The 6,615-nt window shown below is 44.2% G+C and overlaps 1 pseudogene; it reads left to right on the top strand.

Annotated features, from left to right (window-relative positions):
• Window positions 1–211: 211 nt before the first annotated feature.
• LOC110320918 lies at window positions 212–6,358 on the top strand (annotated as a pseudogene).
• The last annotated feature ends 257 nt before the right edge of the window (window positions 6,359–6,615 follow it).

The raw sequence follows: 6,615 nt of genomic DNA, 5'->3' as shown, positions 1-6,615 counted from the left end.
CACATGGTCTCTGGCTTCAGCACATGCTCTGCCCCTCCGCATGGTCTCTGGTGGCTGTACGGGCCTTGGACATCTACACAGCCTTCTGCCATTGCATGGGCCATGGGCATCACCACGGCTTTAGGCTGCAGCACAGACCGAAGTCATCTGTATAGCTTTCATTGGTAACATGGCCTCACAGATCTGGCTGCAGTAGGGACAGGATCCGGACATGGCCCTGGGTGGCAGCATGGATCCCGATTTCCCCATGGCCTCGGGTGGCGGTGCAGGCCACTCAGATCAGTATGGCCCCTGTGGCAGCACTGCTCACACAGCACATCAGCACGGCTTCAGACAGTGGCCCAGACTAAGGACAAGAGGCTATAACTTTTAAGGCAGACTATACATTAGTTTCCAGAAAGCTTCTTGAGGGACGCTTTGAAGCTGTGTCAGAAAAAGCGCAGGGAATGTTGAACACCTGGGACATGATTTATTACAAACTCTTCTTGCAGGAAAAGATGGGGCATCTTGGAGTGTGAGCTGCTTAAACCCACAGAGGAATGCTAGCATAAAATATCTGCCTCTCTCCGCATCAGCAAATGGGCAGAGGTCCCCGTAGGAGCAAGGCACTTGTGTGGGGCAGTGATTTTTCATCATTTTAGAGAGAAGAAGTAAATGCCACATTTTATTAAATTAAAAAAAAAAAAGAATTTCCTGAATAACATTTCATCTTTCATTTTCTTGGTTTTTGGTAAGCTGTTAATTTTTTTTTTAAGCATTTAAAAGTTCTTTTTAGACAGTGTCTCATTAGGTAACCCAGGCTGGCCTGTGTTCCATTTCTTTTGCCTCTGTTGCCTAACTGCTAAAGTTATAGGTGTTTTTCTCCACACCCAGCTTGGCAAGCTTTTTTTTGTATTTTTTATTTTTTATATCCTACTAGTGCGAAGTACAATTTCATCAACCAAGGAAACAGCTAACAAAGCAGAGAGAGGATTCAGGAGGATTGTGGGTTTATATTGGAAACTAAGGTAGTGCCACAATTTTCTATGCCTGTAAAAGTCTTAGATTTTGCTAAACCCTCTAGTATCCATGGAGACAGTTTCTGTTCAGTAAATGTATACAAAATTGCCAGCAACGTAAAAGACGCCACATTGAGGCTTTTCCTCATTTATCTCTGTTTCCCATTTAACACGAGAAATGAATTAAGTAATCTGAACGTCCATGGGGCCATGAGTGCTGGTTTTTCTTGTTTTGTCAGCCCAACACAAAACCAGAGATATCTGGGATCTTAACTGAGAAAATATCTTCATAATAATGGCCTGCGTGCTTTTTTTTTTTTTTTTTTGATTAATGATTGATGTGGGAGGAGCCAGCTCACTGTGGGCGGGGCCACCCTGGGCCGGTGGTCATGTGCTAAGTAAGCTGTGGGGAACAAGTCAGTATACAGCATCTTTCCATGGGCTCTGCATCAGCTCCAGGTCTCTGCCTTGAGTTCCCACCCTGACTTCTAGGGATGATGAACCCTGATACGGGAGTGTAAGCAAAACAAACCATTTCCTCCCCAAGTTGCTTTTGTTGATGGTGTTTGTTCATAGCACAGAAACTCAATAAAGAGTATCTGAATTGGGCAAAGTGTATTGCCCTCGAAACCGCCAACCGCCATCTACGGATAGCCTTGCTGGGGTGAATTCCTCTGATCTCATGAGTAAGAGTGCCTAAAACTGTTCCTAGGTTGACAGCTAGTCCCAGAATTAGTGGGTGAACACACCTTAATCCAAATGAAATCTCCCTTCCGTATGTGCTTCCTAATGTGGATCAGAACACGCCACTGACCATGGCAAGTCTCCCAGAGTTTTCTGGTTTGGGGGTCTCCAAGCACTCTCTCCCGATGCAGAGGTCTGGACCCTGTGTCCTGTGGCAGTGTTCTTATTTCTCTCTGCAAGTTTTGAGAAGGTTTCCCTGAACTGGTCACGGATCGATTGTGAAATTTTTGGATTTCTTCCCAGGAAATGTACCAAGCGAAGTGAAGAGTGTTTTTTTTTTTTTTTTTTTTTGATGGCTATATATTTATATGTCTGTGTGAGAATTTTTCCAGTTGGGTAGGAGTGTCTGACCTCTGACTGCGTCAGAATTCTCATAACGCCACAAGCAAACCGGAGCTGGCCCGGCCTTTCTACTCGGAACTACAGTTGACATAAATCTCAGTATAAATCTGTCAAAAGAGACTTTCCCGTTGGAGAAACAGAGCCCAAGTGCTCAAAGGTGGTAGAAAGAAATGTCAGAAAAAGAGAATTTGAAACAAACACCATCCCTTCCCCATTAATCCAGATAAGTCACTAGATTTTAGGGAAAAAGAAAGATCTGGGTGCATGGTGATTTGCTGTGAGTTCTCAGTGTCAAAGCTTAGTCAGTCCTGTGTCACAGGGAGGAATATACGTGTTCCTTGAACTCAGCAAGCATATCAGGCCTTGGGAACTGCCTAATGCAAAGAGAATGTCTTAGTGTTGCTGCTTGCAAACTGACGAATCTGCAACGTGGCCACTCCCACCCTTCCTTCTTTTCCCTTCATTCCTTCTGCTAGGCAACTTCCCGTAAGAATGCATTACTTTAATTTCAAAACATCTTTGCAGCTCCTGTTATGAGGTCCTGGGGACATATAGATGGATTCCTGCCGTCTGAGAAACCCAGTCTCAACACTTTGTCCAATCTCTGACTTTCAGCTCCCGACTCAAGGGTTGTGGACGCCATTCTCAGGGTCCCTGAGTTTGGTTTCTTTCTTTCACCTTAGCATGCCACTAACAGATTCTTATAACTTATAACTTACCCTCCACCTCTTCAGCACTTACCTCTCTCCCCCAAGCACTTCTTCTTCTTCTTTGACTACTTGTTGAATGTAAAAAATAAAATACAATTCACTTAAGATTTTTATCAGGCAGGCTCTTACCTTTTTTTTTTTTTTAAGCTTTATTTATTTATTATATGTAATTACTCTGTAGCTGTCTTCAGACATTACAGAAGAGGGCGTCAGATCTTGTTACAGATGGTTATGAGCCACCATATGGTTGCTGGGATTTGAACTCAGGACCTTTGGAAGAGCAGTCGGGTGCTCTTACCCACTGAGCCATCTCACCAGCCTGGCTCTTACCTTTAAAAGAATAAACATCACACTTACATCTTAGTGAGTTAGTGTTCCCTGGGAACCTAGTAATAGAAAGCCTACATTTCAAGTCTAATGGAGACTTTCAATTACTAAGTTTAAGATCAAAATTACAGGTATAAACATAGCCCAAATTGGTATACAAATATTTGAGACTGAAAAATACTTCTATCACATAAATTTCAGATAAGTGAGGTATATAAATTATAAAGCTATACTAAGGATGTATTTGAAAGGTTCATTTGATTTTATTTTACTATGTTTTAAATAAAGTATTAGTCTTACCATTTATTTGTGTGTGTGTGTGTGTGTGTGTGTGTGTCTGTGTGTTTGTGCACATGCATGCAGAGGCCACAGGAGGACGTCTGATTCCCTAGAGCTGGTGTTACAGGCAGTTGTGAGCCACCCTAATTGGGTTCTGGAAACCAAACTCTGGTTCCTTGAGCAGCAAGGGCTTTTCATAGCTGATCCATCTCTTCAGTCCCATTTACTTTATTTTTTTATTTTTTATTTTTTTGAAATAGGGTCTTGACTGTGTATCCTAGGGTGGCCTGGCACACAGGAGTGCCAGGATTACTGGCATATGCCACTACAAGTGGCTTAGAAAGGCTCCCGTATTGTGTGTGTGGCATATTTACCAGCTGTGGGACCATAGTTTCTGGCCTTAGTTTCTTCATCCTGCTCACTCAGATGGAAGCATTACCTGTTAGGGTTGTTGTTAGCAATGATGTAGAGTAAGAAAGGGAAGCGGACACCGGTGAGATAGTGGATCACATACACCGAATCCATGGCCTTGCTGTGACCAGGATTCCTATTTACCCAGGAGCACCTGGGGAATGGTGCAGTTCACTGATGCAATCCGAAAAGACACTGGCTTGCATCCTCACCAGTCAGCCTTCCTCTTCTCATGCGGCCCAGAACATCATAACGGACAGACTATCATAACGGACCAGTGTTTTAAAAGCAGTAACCTTTGGCTACTGTAATGCAAAGGTCACTTAATATTCAAGTCATTGTCTTGGTTGCATTATTCACTCTTCTGCGGAAACAACGTGCTCCCCACTCCATCCTCTCCGATTTAGGAACATTATGAACTTATATAGGAAACTTAGATACTTCAGAAGTCCCCCACCTCTCTCAAAATCAGGTTAGACTGGGCTTGATCTTCTAGCTCTGTAAAGATAACGTCCTGCTCCTTTTGTTTGGGTTCATTATGTTCTAATTCCTCATGTTCTGCAAAGTTCAGCCCCTTATCTATCTACCACAATATTTTAATAAGTATATATAGAACTGTTTGACTGGTTAATGGTTCCTGTGAGACTTTCTGCCATCTTGCTTGCTCTGCTCCTCCTTTTCTCTTCTCAGAGCCTTTCAAAGTCCAAGCTCTTCTCATAATCCCTTCCGCTGCCTATGTGCTCCTGAGAGCATGCGCCTTTCTATTGCACATAGGTGTTTGAGGCTCCAATCTCCTCCACTGCGCATGCTCTCCTGGTGGCTTCTCCCACGGGTGTGTGGTCCGCTGCTTGCCTTGACATTCGTTGCTCCTCACTGAAGTCTCTGAGTCGAAGGGTAGTTGGTGTGTTGGGGAGGTCATTGCAAAAATTCCCGTATGTGGCTTGCAGTGTGCGGGTTTGAAGGTCAGGTTGTAGAATAACTAGTGGCCACCTGGCTTCAGACCCCAAGATACTGATTATTATTCCCCAAAATGTCATTAAATTAATGAATCTATTTACCTTTTCTTATTTTGATGCTTTTATTCTCTAAGTTAACTAAAGCTTAATGGTTTTTCCCACCAAGAAAAATAACTTGTACATTTATTTATCCTGAATCTATCTCTACTGAAATATTAAGCATATATCTTCCCTATTATATTTTAGATCTCAGTCGACAGATCTGAAATATTTAATATTTCATAGACATTGATCTTTTCTGCTCTTGGCTTTGGCCATTCTATAGTGAATAATGCTGATCAGACCTTGAGTTTTTTCTTATAGGCCTCTTACAGCATCAGTGTGGACAATTATGGATGGTCAATCTTCCCTCCCCACTTCCTGCTTTATCACTGCCGTTTACTAATGGGTGTGATGCTGCAAAGACAACTGCCCATTTCCTTCTTGCTGGATTATATAAAAGAAAACGATGATATGCCGTTTTAAAAGTTAATGGAGATTCTTCACAAAACAGTATTTTGTCATAAAGAAGCCTTGGAGATTGCAATCTTTTCTAATCAGTTAAGATGAGCTTGAGGGATAATTCTGGTCACATAATTGGCAGTACTTGGAATCAAGTGTGTAGCATTATTTATACTTTCTTCATGATCACTGAATTCCCTTACAAAATTTGCCTTCTTCCTCAAGAAAACACCATGTAATTCCTAGTAGTGAACTCTGCACCAAAGAATGTATTATAGTGACCATGGGTGTGTGTAGAGTTAGTGTCTGCAGGTCTTGGATTTTAGACATAAGATTCTCAGTTTCAGAGAATCCTTACTGAACGTCTTCTATGGACATGCAAGAAACTCTCATTGCTATTGGAACTATAAGAGAGGAACAGAAAAAGTCCTGGTCCCTACAGAGCTTAGAGTTTAGAGACCAGATGAGACCAGGGAGTCAGGAAATAACTATGATAAAAAACAAAGAATGGGGTGTCCTCCTTCTCTCCATCGCCGGCATCAGCTTGTGGGCCAGGCTACTGTGCCTGCAGCAGGAAGTCAAGCTGCCCTAGCACTTGCTGCGGGCCGTCTACAGGGGTGGAGGCGGGTGAGCTGGGCAAGGTGCAGAGACCCACCCGGGCTAAGAATAGTCCCAGCAGCGTTTCATGGGATGGCCTTGATCCAGGGAAACTCTACATCCTGGTCCTTACAGACCTGGATGCTCTCAGCAAAAAGGACCCCACTTTCAACGTGTCCTTTCAACATGAAGGACAATGGCATTAGTCGTGGCACGATCCTCTCAGATTACATGGGCTCTGGGCCTCCCAGTGGCACGGGCCTCCAACGCTATGTCTGGCTGGTGTATGAGCAGGACAAGCCGCTGAACTGTGACGAGCCCATCCTCAGCAACAGGTCTGGAGATCACCACAGCAACTTCGAGGAGGCCCCTTCTGCAAGAAGCCACCTGGAAGCCCGGGTGGCGGGCACGTGTTGCCAGGAAGAGTGGGACCGACTCAGCGCTCAAGCTGTAAGAGCAGCTGTCTGGAAGTAAGGGCGCTGTGGAGGCCTGAGAACCGCCCACAGCAACGTAAAGTTGTGCAAAGTATGAGGTTCTCAAACCTCGCCTCTCATAGGTGTGTGTGTGTGTGTGTGTGTGTGTGTGTGTGTGTGTGTGTGGCGCGGTGGAGGCCAGCAGTCCCGGGAACCCCTCACGGTAATGTCAAGTTGTGCAAAGCATGCTGTTTCTCACCCCGCCTTCCTACCCTCTCATGAGTGCTCAGCTGTGCTAGGATAGAGGTTTAGGATGTCTCCCCGCTGCCTGTCGTTA

This window comes from Mus pahari, chromosome 4 (assembly GCF_900095145.1).
Source record: "Mus pahari chromosome 4, PAHARI_EIJ_v1.1, whole genome shotgun sequence".
Lineage (NCBI taxonomy): Eukaryota > Metazoa > Chordata > Mammalia > Rodentia > Muridae > Mus > Mus pahari.
This window is presented reverse-complemented; position numbering and strand designations above follow the sequence as displayed.